The 15,001-nt window shown below is 41.5% G+C and overlaps 2 long non-coding RNA genes across 2 annotated transcripts; both read left to right on the top strand.

Annotated features, from left to right (window-relative positions):
- Positions 1-2,495: 2,495 nt before the first annotated feature.
- Positions 2,496-4,915, top strand: LOC132109887 (uncharacterized). The gene is made up of 3 exons (XR_009424565.1): positions 2,496-2,906; positions 3,137-3,517; positions 4,694-4,915. It is a non-coding gene; the product is annotated as an uncharacterized LOC132109887 (long non-coding RNA).
- Positions 4,916-12,031: 7,116 nt separating this feature from the next.
- On the top strand, positions 12,032-12,701 carry LOC132109889 (uncharacterized). Its single transcript, XR_009424567.1, has 2 exons — positions 12,032-12,118; positions 12,353-12,701. It is a non-coding gene; the product is annotated as an uncharacterized LOC132109889 (long non-coding RNA).
- The last annotated feature ends 2,300 nt before the right edge of the window (positions 12,702-15,001 follow it).

Raw genomic sequence — 15,001 nt, 5'->3', positions numbered from 1 at the left:
TTTTGTGGTTACTCCTAAGTCAGTTCATTGGATGGACTGCATCTTTACGTGCAGTAAGTATTCAGCTACTTACAGGACATGCCAAACAATATACAGAATTATTATATCTTGCTATAGGCAATGAGTAACATTGCCTCCCACCTTCCGCACACCCTCCCTGTTCCCCCTGTCCCACAGGGCATTCCTTGGATGTCTTCAAGACGTTGAACCTCTCCAACTTTAAAAATCCCACCCCTTTGCTCCAGAAAGTCATCTTGGGCATTGCTGTCTGTGAATCACCCCCATCCTCTAGGGTCCAGGCCGTAGACTGGGGCAACATGCGAAGTGAGACAGCTGGGAGCTTTCTGACCTCCAAACTTCACTGAGCTTCAGCCTAAAATCCTGCTGCCCCTACTGCTATTGGACCAAGCAAATCATTTCACAACACCGACTCAATGTTCACTTTCTTATCTTTATATAATACAAACTTCATATCTGTTTGACAAATGTGTTTGCTTGCACTTCAGTCATTGTCTCTCTTATGAAAGGTATAATAATTTGCCGCCTAAAATATCCCCGCTAGCTTCAAGACCCTGTCACGCAGTGCTGGGCACATATAATTTAATTTGAATTCATTATGCTCTTCTGTTAATATATTCATGACTTCCAATTCCCCACGCTGTCCCACCACCTGGAGTGTCCTCTGTGATCTGTGTCTGTTCAGCCCCTCTTTTCTGCTTGGGCCCTTGGGGGGGCATGAAGGGGGGTTAAGGCAGAGGTCATAGCGGCCCCTTAGTCCCCACTGTAATTAGGCTGCAGTGGAATGTGTTAGTAGGACCAGCTGGGACCACGCTGGACCCTCTCAGAGGTGAAAAGGGGGAGGGTAGGGCAGGGCACCTGCACCCCAGTCTGATAAGAGACAAATAGAGACAGGAGCAGGATGCAGGGGTTCCTGGGGATTTTCCTGGGAGACAAACACACAGTGATCAAAGAGAGGCTGTGGAGTTTGAGAGTTATCTGTACATTACTAGAGATTGTGCGAAAAAAGCAGTATGAGGGGTGCTCTATGGCAGGATGGAGTCTATAGAGAAGCTAGCATCATGCTACCTTAAGAATGGGACACACAAACCCGATAGTTGGCCATAGGCAAACATCTGTCGGGCTAGTTTTTGCAGTATGTTCCACACGTCGATGGCAGTTTGCACTTTATCCAGCACTGAAATATGCAGATATTTTCATAACAACATTAAACACTTAAAATGAATACATTTAGCACATAACTGGTATTCAAAATGGTAAGCAAGCACTGCTTTGTTTACATTTTGTAAATATGCGTAAATCCAAATTTTCCATTGGAATGATGAATATAGACTATCAGTACCTGCTGATGTAGACATTTACTTTAAGAAAGTATTACCTTATTGTCATATAAGGTAATGAAAATGTCCTTATATGAAAATGTCTTTTTTTTCCCCAAAAAAGCGACTAGCGACAAATCTAGCGACTCCTTGTACAAACTTTAGCCAGTCTCTATAGCCCTTTTCACACTGAGATTCCAGAAAATACATGGGTAATTTGTTCCTGAAATTGTTCCCGGGTCGCTAGATTTTGCCACTTTACACTGCCAGTGATTACCCAGAATATGTGTGTGCATTCACACACAATCCGTAAAGGTCCCGTAAAGATATGTGACATCAGGATATTTTAGGCATGTTACCTTTCACTAAGCTGGCGAACGATCTCAGCATAAGCGCGAAAGTGAGGATCTAACTGATATCCGATTCATTACAGTTTGCACACACACACATATATATATATATATATATATATATATATATATATATATATATATATATATGTGAAGAGTTCAGATGCAAAAGCCTCTAAGTGCCATCTGAAATTTTCATCTAAAATTAGGATTTTTATCATGCTCCTATATTTATGTTCAGTTATTTCACTTTAATAGCCCGGAAAAGGACCTGCACATTGCAATTAAAGTAAAATGACTCAACTTAAGCATAGGAGCTTGATAAAAATCCTAATTTTAGATGAAAATTTCAGCGTTCACACAGAAGACGACCCGGCAATGTTCCGCAATTTTCCGGGTCCAACGTGCAGTGTGAAAGGGGCTTATGACTCACTGTTACTGCCGCACAAGTGCGAGATCATGATTTCCCAGCACGCACATACCTCTTTCTCTGTGTCTGCTTTGTTCAGCGAGAGGCTGAGAGGAGCAGTGCTTTCAGTTAATCTTGTTTATCTAATTTTGCAACCAAATGTAGCAGAAAACGCAGCTCAGGAATTGTCTTTGTCTTGTTTTTATTTTATGTGTATTTCTTTTTCTTAAGATGACAGCTCAATTATATGTAACCGGGGCAGGAATAGCCCGATATTTAATTCCCCTAGTGATTTTTTTGTGAAGTTTTTTCTATGATGCAGTTATGCCTGCTGTCTCCTTTAAGAGTTTGATCATATGCACGAGAGAGAGAGTGTGTGCGTCAGTCAGAGTGGAACAGAGAGTGCGCTGATAGAAGCAGCAGTTACAAGTGAGGAGAAAATAGTTGATTATAAATTGCTAAACAGGATATAATCCAGGTTAATTATCAACTTGTGGACATGTGGTGGTTTCAGTTGTGTGACTGCACGAGTAGATGACTTAATTCAGTGTTTATATTAGTGTTTGTTGCTGCATATAAGAAATCTCCGGTGGGGGAGGGGATTCAGGCCTACTTCAACAGAGATTGAGCATAAGTTAATTTAAAATACACTTTGAAGACTGTTATAATGTATAATAATGCAGTGTAATACATGTATAGGAAGAAAATGCAGTAATTGTTGTATATTATACTGTTAAGAGGGGAGAGCAAGATTGTGAGATCGCACGTGCCAGTTTCCACGTGATTGATAATCCAAAGTCTCATATAACAGTGTTTATCATTTTATTCTCCCAAAGTGTGTTTATGTATGTGGCATGAAAAGTATTGTACCCTGTATAAAGTGTATACTTTTATCTATAGTCTGTTTACTGATTAATAAGTTTAAAAGAGGTTAATATGTGAACTGTGTGTAATGTGAGTGGTGCATTTATGTGGCAAGATGTGCTTTTTTTTCATGTATGCTCATGCTGTTGTTTTTTGTTTTTTGTCTGTTTATTCAGGCACATATAAGCCACTGCCGTTGTTTTACACACCTTTATTGGTTCTTTAACATTGGTTGCACTATTTCAAGTCAAATTGGGACTTGTGATCTGGTGTTTTGATTAGAGATTATTACTGTAAAGGACTTATTTTTATTATTTACATTTCTTCTTATATGTTATTTCACTTTCTGTGCCCATTGAAGTGAACTGGGTAACATCATTTGTTTTGTTTTATTATTCTGTTTTATACAACTTCTCTTGTTTAATTGGATCTGAGTCCTGAGAAAAAGCTATTTTTCCCTGAACCAAACATTTAATGCTGGGTCTTCTTTTGGGGCTCAGTCAAGAATAAAATAATCCTTTTTTTAGTAGATGTCTTGGCATTATGTCTTTCCAGAGGTGTGTAGAGTACCCAAAAACTGTACTCAAGTAAAAGTAAAAGTACTAGTCTTGAATAGTTACTTGAGTAAGAGTAAAAGTAAAAAATCTACTCAAGTAGTTAGTTACTAGTTACTTTGGGTCATATATACTGAGCCTATTTTTATTTAAATATATTGATAAAATGTATGTAATGTATGTGTGCGTGTATAAATGTATATATTTCATCAGCCTTTACTCCAATTTATGTAATTTATTATAAAACCTTGTCTGTTTACTTAAGTAACAGATATAGGTGTCATGCCTTAACATATCTTTAATACGACTGACTTTATATTAAATGTGAATTTAACATTGAAAGTTAATGTGATATAAATATTGCTACTAATCTTTCATTGTTTAGAAAGAGAGCAAATAACATTTACATGATTAAAGATCATTTTCACTGACAGTCTAGATTTCAATCACTCTCAGAAACTCCCATTAAAATCACTGAAACTGTTAACACTGTGAAATCAATATCTTAATTAAAGATTCGTACACACATCTGCACTTTGTTGTTTCTGACGAGAGAATTCGCCAGAAAGAAGTATTCAGTCAGTGAGCGAGTGAAGGAAGCACCGGCATTTTAGCGATGACTCATCGGAACACCTCTGATTGGCCAATGCTTTAATAAGCTCAAAAGAATCATGTGTGATTGGTTATAATGCGCAGTGCTGTAAAAACACGTCTGTCTCTGGCTCAGCGCCAGCAAGCAATCACAGATCTGAATTTAGCAGCTGATGATATGACTTGCTGAACGTACTCGCACCGGTGTGATTGTATTAAAATTAATAAAATCTTAATCGGCTATTTTTGGTCTTTTGGAAGCTGCATTCAACTTGACTCCCCTCTGTTATAAGCCACACACGTACAACAAACACACACGTACAACAAAAAGAAAAGTAGACGGCGCGTTTGGAATAAACTGAAGCATTTATAACATTTATTGCATTAAGATAAAGTAACGAGAGGAGCGTCGCCCACAGTAACGAAGTAAAAGTACAGATTTTTCCCCAAAAATTTACTCAAGTAAGAGTATAAAGTACCCATCTTTAAATACACTCCGAAAAGTATTAGTTACCCCAAAAAATTACTCAAGTAAATGTAACGAAGTAAATGTAACTCGTTACTACCCACCTCTGTGTCTTTCTTTAGTATATTAGAAGGATGTCAAGCCGACCACATCTAATTTTGGTGTCAAAAGTGGGATTCTGTTTTGTTTGGGGCTGATTTCTTTTTGTTACAATAGCGCAAAAGTAGAAGGGTGTAAATAACGGTAGTGTCGAAGGGTGACTGAGTGCTGGAAGGACCTGCAGTGACATCCTGACAGAAGCGGCGGCAGGACAAAGGGCCAGCACACCAAGTCTGCTGTGTGAGGACTTCAGTCAGCTGAAGATCTATTCTCATATTTGAGGGCAGCTTTCAGGGAAAAGCGTTGCACCTCCCAGTTGTTGCACACATTTTATGCACGAAAACAATTGGACGGTGAGGATTTTCGGGATTTTTCACATGCACTGTCATTGATGTTAAATGCTGCACTGCAACAAGCACCACATTGTGTTCCAAATGTGCAGCTGGCATTGAGAGACCAGTTCATAGAAGGGGTGAGGGATTCAGCACTCCAGAGGGAACTGCGCAAAGTGGTTAGAGAGCGGCCTCATTCTACATTATTTGAAGTTCGTGAGGGGGCACTGTTGTGGTGCTCAGAAGAGAGACCTCGTCCAGCTAATGTGGTCCGAAACCGAAACCTAGTGAGTGTGGAAGAAACTGTAGAGCATTCAAGGATGACTGCCACTGTACCAAATGACTTGACTGTAGCCCTACAAGAAGTAATTAAGGTGATTACACAACAAGGGAAGGCTGTTGGGGACCTTACTAACACTGTCCGTGATCTCACGATTCAAAGGTCTGACCCAACTTGTGAAAAACCTAGTAAGCCCAGGTTTAAGCCAAGGTATACCCGAGACGGCCAACCCATTTGTTTGAGATGTGAGGGCTATGGGCATACAGCCAATGCACTGGGCAGCTCTTTCAGGAACGCCCTGAGCCAGCAACGTCTGAGTCTCCTTTCCGGGAAACGGCACACCTCCATTGCAAAGAGCCGAGCAATGAGAGGTGGAATCGATGGCTCAAAGACTGGCACACTGACAAAAGAGCGGTTTCTGGAGTGTGCAGTGGGCAAATGCCCAGAAGTGGAAATTCATGATGGGGTAGCAATCCGGTGTCTGTTAGACACTGGCAGTAATGTGAGTACTTTGACAGATCTTCTTTAAAGAATATCTTCATGGAGAAGACAAAGACATGCACTGTACAAGCAAGTGGTTAAAGATTACTGCCGCCAATGGGTTGCCTCTTCCCTACCTTTGGTATGTAGAACTTGATATCCAGGTAATGGGGTTGACTATACCTGGGTGTGGGTTCTTGGTGGTACGTGACCAGAATGATGGGGAGATTAACTCAGTGCCCCCAGGCATACTTGGTATGAACATAGCACAGCGGTGTAAACAATTTATTCTAGCCGAGTTTGACAATGCTTTGGAGGGGACATTGGATGCTAACTGGAGAGCCGCCTTTAACAGAGTGCAAGAGGCTGCCCCAGTTGGAGTGTACTCTGTGGTTCGGGTGGCAGGTGCACGTAAGTCTTACGTACCTGCAGCATCTGTGGCCACAGTTCAGACTAGAATACACAAAGAGCTGATTGGCAATGGTGGCGTAGGCTTGCTTGAACCATGTAATACATCATTGCCAGGTGGCTTGGCCCTGGTTCCTACCTTGGTGTCACCCGGTAGGCGGGTATTCCCAGTGCAGGTAGTAAACTTGTCCCCTGAAGATGTGTGGTTGCCACCTAAGGTAAAACTGGGGGTACTTGCCCAAGGTCATCATGTTGAGAGTAGCTCCTGCGAAGTTAGATTCCATTGAATCTCTGCAGATCATGAGGAAATTATGGTAAATCAGAAGTCAATGACGGGAGTTAGCGGTGACCTGCAGTGTCCCCTGGAGAAAGTGCAGATTGGCGGTACCCCTGCACAGCAGGCAGAGCTAAAGGCACTTCTGAGGGGATACCTGGACGTGTTTGCCATCACTCATGAAGACCTCGGTTATACTGAATTGGTTAAGCATGAGATTCCTTTCAACGATGACCTTCCTGTCTCGCGGTCCTACCGACGGTGAAGGACCTACCGGAGGTGAAGGACCATATCTCTGAACTGCTCAAAAAGTGTGTCATCAAAGAAAGCTCCAGTTCATATGCATCTCCAGTGGTGTTAGTCCGGAAGACCGACGGGAGTCTTCGGCTATGCGTGGACTACCGGAAGCTGAACAGTAAAACTAGGCGTGATGCATTCCCGTTGCCACGAATTGATGAGAGTCTGGATGCTTTGAGTAGGGCCAAGATGTTTTCATCTATTGATCTTGTGAGTGGCTATCACCTGGTGGCAGTTCATGAGAAGGATCGCCACAAAACAGCTTTCATTACACCATTTTGCCTGTATGAGTACCAAAGGATGCTGTTTGGCCTATGTAATGCACCAGTGACATTCCAACGTCCCAAGCAGGCCATAATGAGTGACCTTGTCTTTCAAATGGTTTTCGTCAATTTGGACAATTTGCTTGTGTACTCCAGTTCATTTGATGGACACTTGGTGAGGCTTGAGCCTGTGTTACAGAGGTTGAGGGAGGCCGGACTTAAGATTAAGGTGGAAAAATGCCACTTCCTGCAGTCCGAGGTAAAGTTCTTAGGACATGTGGTATCTGCTCAAGGGGTGTCTACAGACCCAGACAAAGTGAGTGCAGTGAAACAGTTGCCAGTCCCTAACACTCTGAAGGAGTTGCGATCCTTTTTAGGATTCTGCAGCTACTATCGGAGATTCATTGAGGGCTTCTCTAAGGTGGCCGGTACGCTCCATGATGTTGTAAACACTTGTGTCCACCAGGGGAGTGTTGCTCAGGTCAACAAGTTGTTTAAAGACTCCTGAACAACGGAGTGCCAGCAAGCCTTTGAGCACCTTAAGGAGAAGCTTACCTGTGCTCCGACACTAGGTTATGCAGACTTCACCCTACCTTTTGTGCTGGAGACCAACGCCAGTAACCTGGGATTTGGCACTGTGCTATACCAGCAGCAAGGGGGAATTAAAACTGTGATAGCATATGCAAGCCGGAGGTTGAGGGGTGCAGAGCGAAATGACAGGAACTACAGCAGTATGAAGCTGGAGCTCCTGGCACTCAAATGGGCTGTTGCGGAGAAGTTTCGGAGTTACCTGCTCGGATCTAGGTTTATAGTCCTAACCGATAACAATCCCCTCTGCCACCTCAATACTGCAAAGCTGGGTGCTATTGAACAGAGGTGGACTGCACAGCTTGCGATATTTGATTTCGAAGTTCAGTACCGCCCTGGGAAGTGTAACACCGCAGCCGACGCTCTCTCTAGAAGACCAGGACTGGAGGCCATGGAAGTGGTAACTGAGGATTTGGAGTATGATGGCTGTGTGGTTATTTGCAGTGGGCTTCGTACAGGGACTGCAGTGGGAGTTGATCTGGCTGGGCTAGCGGCGAGTCCTAGAGAAGGAGAAATGGGAATGTTACAGGCAGCTATCGAAAGACCGAGAGAGTGAAGAGGACCACCTGGAGAATACAGGTCAATTTCAGAGGGCAGATCCAACCATCAGTGTGCTCAAGAGTTTCTGGGACAAGAAGAGGAAGCCCACAAATCATGAAAGAATGCACTTGTCCAGGCTGGTGCTGTTTTTGCTTAAGCAGTGGGATAGGCTTCAAGAAAAAGAAGGGCTAATGTACAGAACTATTGACAATGTGTTCAATGGGGAATGCCAACAGATGCTGCTTCCTACTTGTCTTGTTGAAATGGTGTTGCGAAGTGTCCATGACCAGATGGGGCATCAAGGTGTAGAGAGGACGCTGGCCCTGCTCAAGCAGCATTGTTATTGGGTTGGGATGTATGATGCTGTGGATAGGTGGGTGAAGGAGTGCCAGCGGTGCGTGCTAGCCAAAATGCTGCATCCCAAGATTCAGGCACCTTGGACCCCGTTCTTGGCTTCTCATCCACTGGAAGTGGTCGCAATAGACTTTACCATACTGGAACCTGCGTCGGATGGACAGGAGAATTTCTTGGTTGTGACTAATGTATTCACTAAGTTCAGCCAGGCATTCCCCACCCGCAATCAGAGGGCAGACACTACCGCTAAGATCCTTCTGAAGGAATGGTTCCTCAAGTATGGTATGCCTCAGCGTCTCCATTCAGACCAGGGGAGGAACTTCGAGAGTGCCGTTATTGCAGAGCTCGGTAAGCGTATGGGGTGAGAAAGTCCCGCACTACGCCACATCACCCCCAGGGAAATTCACAGTGCGAGAGATTTAACAGAACTCTACATGACCTCTTTCGTTCCTTGCCACCTGACAAGAAACGGAAATGGCCAGAGTACTTACCTGAGCTGGTGTATGCCTATAATGCAACACCTCATTCCTCCACTGGTTACTCCCCTTACTACATGCTGTTTGGTATGCAGCCACACTTACCAGTAGATGCCTTGTTGGGCCAGTAGCCAGTGTTTGAGAAGGAGCCTGCCTGGTTGTCTGTTCACATGGAGCGGCTTCGGGATGCTCACACTAGGGCACGTGCATATGCTGGGAGGAAGGCAGCAGTCCGAGTTACTAAGCGTGAGAGTGGGGTATACTGTCCAGAGGTAGAAGTTGGTCCGCAGGTATACTTACGATATCGTCGCCCAGGACGGAACAAGATACAGGACGCCTGGGCACCTACAGCCTATAAGATGGTGGAGGTGCATGGTACGACCTACACTGTGGAGCCAGTGGGAGGCGGTCCTGCAAAAAGAGTACACCGATCAGACATTAGGCCCTGTCCGAGACCAATACCAATGCCACAGAGAAGAGTGACCAGTAGAAGTACCTACCTCTGTGTTAGTGGAAGATATACCTTCACTGGAGGCAGAATGTGTGTTAGTGGAAGAAACTAGATGGACTAGGGAGGATTCATTGGACCCAGTGCTTGAGGAGTCACAGCAACAAGATGTGGAATCAGACAATTGTGCTGGATTGGAAGAAGCACAAGGAAGATATAATGATGCACTAGTGAATAATGAGGCGAGTGCTGTTGAAGAGCTCTCTCTGCCTGACATTGAAAGAACTGATTCACCTTTGGATGTGGTTTCAGCTAGGCCAGTTCCTGTTCCCCGAAATCCAAGAGTAAAAAGTGCTGCACCCCATCCTACGTCACGCACAACCCAGCGGCCAACTGCTGGTGTTCATGGTAACCCAAACAGACTGCCTAAATCTGTATGTAATGCTGTGTCCTTTAGTCCTAAAGTCCTTTCCCAAGTGTTAGCGGGTATGGTCTTGTACACATCCGGTAAACTTCAAGGAGTAATGGATGATTAAAGAGTGTTTGCAGTCATCGAGGACATTGACTGTTAGCGGGGGAGAGTGTAACCGGGGTAGGAATAGCCCGATATTTAATTCCCCTGGTGATTTTTCCCTTTGAAGTTTTTGCTATGATGCAGTTATGCGTGCTGTCTCCTTTAAGAGTTTGATCATATGCACGAGAGAGAGAGTGTGTGCGTCAGTCAGAGTGGAACAGAGAGTGCGCTGATAGAAGCAGCAGTTACAAGTGAGGAGAAAATAGTTGATTAGAAATTTCTAAACCGATATAATCCAGGTTAATTATCAACTTGTGGACCTGTGGTGGTTTCAGTTGTGTGACTGCAGGAGTAGATGACTTAATTCAGTGTTTATATTAGTGTTTGTTGCTGCATATAAGAAATCTCCGGTGGGGGAGGGGATTCAGGCCTACAGTACTTCAACAAAGATTGAGCGTATGTTAATTTAAAATATACTTTGAAGACTGTTATAATGTATAATAATGCAGTATAATACATGTATAGGAAGAACATGCAGTAATTGTTGTACAGTCGTGGCCAAAAGTTTTGAGAATTACATAAATATTGGAAATTGTAAAAGTTGCTGCTTAAGTTTTTATAATAGCAATTTGCATATACTCCATAATGTTATGAAGAGTGATCAGATGAATTGCATAGTCCTTCTTTGCCATGAAAATTAATTTAATCCCAAAAAACCTTTCCACTGCATTTCATTGCTGTCATTAAAGGACCTGCTGAGATCATTTCAGTAATCGTCTTGTTAACTCAGGTGAGAATGTTGACGAGCACAAGGCTGGAGATCATTATGTCAGGCTGATTGGGTTAGAATGGCAGACTTGACATGTTAAAAGTAGGGTGATGCTTGAAATCATTGTTCTTCCATTGTTAACCATGGTGACCTGCAAAGAAACGCGTGCCGCCATCATTGCATTGCATAAAAATGGCTTCACAGGCAAGGATATTGTGGCTACTAAGATTGCACCTAAATCAACAATTTATAGGATCATCAAGAACTTCAAGGAAAGAGGTTCAATTCTTGTAAAGAAGGCTTCAGGGCATCCAAGAAAGTCCAGCAAGCACCAGGATCGTCTCCTAAAGAGGAATCAGCTGCAGGATCGGAGTGCCACCAGTGCAGAGCTTGCTCGGGAATGGCAGCAGGCAGGTGTGAGCACATCTGCACGCACAGTGAGGCGAAGACTTTTGGAAGATGGCCTGGTGTCAAGAAGGGCAGCAAAGAAGCCACTTCTCTCCAAAAAAAACATCAGGGACAGATTGATCATCTGCAGAAAGTATAGTGAATGGACTGCTGAGGACTGGGGCAAAGTCATGTTCTCAGATGAAGCCCCTTTCCGATTGTTTGGGGCATCTGGAAAAAGGCTTGTCCGGAGAAGAAAAGGTGAGCGCTACCATCAGTCCTGTGTCATGCCAACAGTAAAGCATCCTGACACCATTCATGTGTGGGGTTGCTTCTCATCCAAGGGAGTGGGCTCACTCACAATTCTGCCCAAAAACACAGCCATGAATAAAGAATGGTACCAAAACACCCTCCAACAGCAACTTCTTCCAACAATCCAACAACAGTTTGGTGAAGAACAATGTATTTTCCAGCACAATGGAGCACCGTGCCATAAGGCAAAAGTGATAACTAAGTGGCTCGGGGACCAGTATGTTGAAATTTTGGGTCCATGGCCTGGAAACTCCCCAGATCTTAATCCCATTGAGAACTTGTGGTCAATCCTCAAGAGGCGGGTGGACAAACAAAAACCCACTAATTCTGACAAACTCCAAGAAGTGATTATGAAAGAATGAGTTGCTATCAGTCAGGATTTGGCCCAGAAGTTGATTGAGAGCATGCCCAGTCGAATTGCAGAGGTCCTGAAAAAGAAGGGCCAACACTGCAAATACTGACTCTTTGCATAAATGTCATGTAATTGTCGATAAAAGCCTTTGAAATGTATGAAGTGCTTGTTATTATATTTCAGTACATCACAGAAACAACTGAAACAAAGATCTAAAAGCAGTTTAGCAGCAAACTTTTTGAAAAATAATATTTATGTAATTCTCAAAAGTTTTGGCCACGACTGTATATTATACTGTTAAGAGGGAAGAGCAAGATTGTGAGATCGCACGTGCCAGTTTCCACGTGATTGATAATCCGAAGTCTCATATAACAGTGAGTGTTTATCATTTTATTCTCCCAAAGTGTGTTTATGTATGTGGCATGAAAAGTATTGTACCCTGTATAAAGTGTATACTTTAATCTATAGTCTGTTTACTGATTAATACGTTTAAAAGAGGTTAAAATGTGAACTGTCTGTAATGTGAGTGGTGCATTTATGTGGCAAGATGTGCCGATTTTTCATGTATGATCATGCTGTTGTTTTTTGTTTTTTGTCTGTTTATTCAGGCACATATAAGCCACTGCCGTTGTTTTACACACCTTTATTGGTTCTTTAACATTGGTTGCACTATTTCAAGTCAAATTGGGACTTGTGATCTGGTGTTTTGATTAGAGATTATTACTGTAAAGGACTTATTTTTATTACTGACATTTCTTCTTATATGTTATTTCACTTTCTATGCCCATTGAAGTGAACTGGGTAACATCATTTGTTTTGTATTTTTATTCTTTTTTTATACAGCTTCTCTTGTTTAATTGGATCTGAGTCCTGAGAAAAAGCTATTTTTCCCTGAACCAAACATTTAATGCTGGGTCTTCTTTTGGGGCTCAGTCAAGAATAAAAGAATCCTTTTTTTAGTAGATGTCTTGGTATTGTCTCTTTCTTTAGTATATTAGAAGGACGTCAAGCCGGCCACATATAAATTAGTATTTTTGTTCAGATTAACATCTTGGAAGGGAGAGCTGGTTAATATGTAGTCTTAAGGGCCACGTTTCAGTCACAACAACAGAAACAGTAAAATATATAAATGAAAAGTTTTATTGAGAATTTGGCTAAATTTAAATACAGTATGTGAGCAGAGAGAGACAACAATGTAAAAGGAATTACAACACGATCGCGTCATGAATATGCTAATTAGCGTATGACGTAATCTAGCAACTTTTAGCGACTTTTCAAACTGGTTTTAGCTACTTTCCATTGAAAGAAGCTGGAAACACTGCTTGTTCCTTGGAACAAAATCTTCGATATGTGTTTCAGTTTAAAGTTGTGTGTGTTTGATTGGACAGTAGTAGGGTAATGGAAGGCTGTGGGGTGTGGTGTAGTCAGTAGGAGATATCACAGATCCCTGTAATGCAGTAGAACAGTGGAGCGGTCCAACGTACAGTCCATAATTACCTTTTGTTTACTGTCATAAACAGAAAGAGAGGTTGCTCATACAGGGCAAGGGCTCGATTAATGATGCAGCCCCCATCATCTCTAAGACACGCAGACTTTTAAAACCTTCAGAGATCAGAAATACTGTATATCCAGACTGATGCTGCCTTAGCTGCTCAAGTACTTTTGGTAGTTGTGATATTAATCCTAAACTCCCAAAAGTGGAGTTTACCCTACAGCTATTGAAAATGTATACATAATATCCTGGGGTAATGTTGTCCTTCTCATCTGCAGGGAGAATGTGCGTGTTTGAGGTGAAGTCAAGGTTTTGATGCTTTGCATACTTCTTGTTCTATCCATTGTTGGTTCTCTGTGCTCTCCCTTTCATTCTGTGAGGATGACTCTCAAAGTTGGTTCTATGATACAATATTCAGAAGACAGGATGTATATCATCTCAGAATGAGATAAAAACTAGAGGGGAAGTGTGATCAGTAAAGAGAGCAAGAGTATTGCCAGAGAAAAATCCTTCTAGCAATACCAACTCAGTCAAGCTGTTTTTGGAATATTTCAGATCATTTGTTTGCCAGCTTTAACCAGTTTTAGCAAGATGGTCAACCAAGCTGACCTCAACCCAACCTGTCTGAACTGTACAGTCCAAATAATCAACCATGTAGACTAGCCTGGACATACCTTTATAACGACCTATAAAACCAACTACCAGCATAAACAACCTTTAGCTGTGTTTTTTTTTATTTATTTTTTTACTTTTATTTATTTATTTTTGTCCCCCAGTAGGGTCTCCATTTCTTTTTACAATTTTCCACTTCTATATTTCCTCTTTTCCACAAACCCCACCCTGACTGTCATTTAAGCTGATCTTTATGCAGCAAACTATTTGTCAGTGTTGATGATGAATCTGTTTATGCTTAGAATGTACTGATTTCCCCCGAGTGGGATCTTTCTTTGTCTCGCTCTCCCTTCTTTCTTCTTCAAATTTCCATCTATCAATCTATCATTGCTATTGATCACAGAATGAAGTGTTCGGTTCTAAATGAATCATTTAATGGGCCCAGTTTATCATCCAATTTCTTCAATGGCATTCTGGTATCTACAGAAATTTTGTAATGCATTGTGGAATAAACTTAATCCCCAGATCATCAAAAAACCATTTGCCTTCTATGGAGCCCTATACATGGTATGCGAAAAAATAAAATATCATAATAATTATATATATATATATATATATATATATATATATATATATATATATATATATATATTTTTTTTTTTTTTTTTTTTAAGAATTAAAATGAAAAATTAAGAATTTGCTCCCATGATTTTATTCATGGCCACGATTTACCAATTCATTCCCTCATGTTAAATTGTGGAGATGATTTACTAATTCGTAAAAACGAATAAGTACAATGTGGCAACAATTTACTAAATTGAGGAAAACACACTACTGTATTAAATCATGTCCACAATAAATAAAAGGGAATTAATTAGTAAATAGTGACCACAAATTAACGTCATGTGAACAGAGGTGGAAAGTAACAAATTACATTTACTCGCGATACTGTAAATGAGTAGCTTTTTTGTTTACTTCTTCTTTTTATAGTAATTTTTTAAATCTGTAATTTTACTTTTATTTAAGTATATTTGGTTTGAAGTATTATATTTCACTATATTTTAAAACATATTAATTACTGAGTAAAAAAAGAAAAAATAAATAAATAAAAATTGCTCCCTGGAAATTACTTCAGTAAATAATGGGCAGGAGA

The sequence above is a fragment of the Carassius carassius genome, chromosome 2, assembly GCF_963082965.1.
Source record: "Carassius carassius chromosome 2, fCarCar2.1, whole genome shotgun sequence".
NCBI classification, from domain to species: Eukaryota; Metazoa; Chordata; class Actinopteri; order Cypriniformes; family Cyprinidae; genus Carassius; species Carassius carassius.
The sequence above is the reverse complement of the archived record's forward strand: the minus strand, read 5'-3'. Positions and strand labels throughout refer to the sequence as shown.